A 465-nucleotide genomic window follows, 5' to 3' on the forward strand; every position below is an offset into this window, starting at 1 on the left:
CCTTCAACATCAGTCCCATTTTTGTCTTTTTGCTTTTTGCCTTAGGAGAAGTTTCTTATCAATACTAGTGGATAGGGGATTTCTTCTTAACTATGGTTCTGTTTTCTTCTTACGTTATAAGATATCAAAACTTTTTCTCTTTCTTAACATCCCAGAACCATTCTCTGTATATCATGCTAACCCCACGAAAATCAATCACTAGATTATAAACTTATAGAAAACATTCTCCTCCTAAGGATACAACTTTTTCTGTTTCTCTTCTTTCTTTCCACAATCATTCCAATCCCAAACCCAAGTAAGAACCCCGACCTAGTCCTATCTGATTTGAAAGTGAAAATCAGAACTACTCAAGATTTTAATCCTGTCGGCTCATACCTAACACGTTCTCCCCAAGCATAATCCGGTAAAAGACCTACCACTCAAAAATTATCAATTGGCTTGAAAGAAAAGGATAGGCTGCGGGTG

The 465-nt window shown here is 36.8% G+C and overlaps 1 protein-coding gene across 1 annotated transcript in view; it reads right to left on the reverse strand.

Annotated features, from left to right (window-relative positions):
- LOC111829542 overlaps positions 1 to 465 on the reverse strand; it is a 2,657-nt gene that overhangs the window by 719 nt on the left and 1,473 nt on the right. The window lies entirely within an intron of this gene.

Source organism: Capsella rubella, unplaced genomic scaffold (genome assembly GCF_000375325.1).
Source record: "Capsella rubella cultivar Monte Gargano unplaced genomic scaffold, Caprub1_0 scaffold_7, whole genome shotgun sequence".
Taxonomy (NCBI): Eukaryota; Viridiplantae; Streptophyta; class Magnoliopsida; order Brassicales; family Brassicaceae; genus Capsella; species Capsella rubella.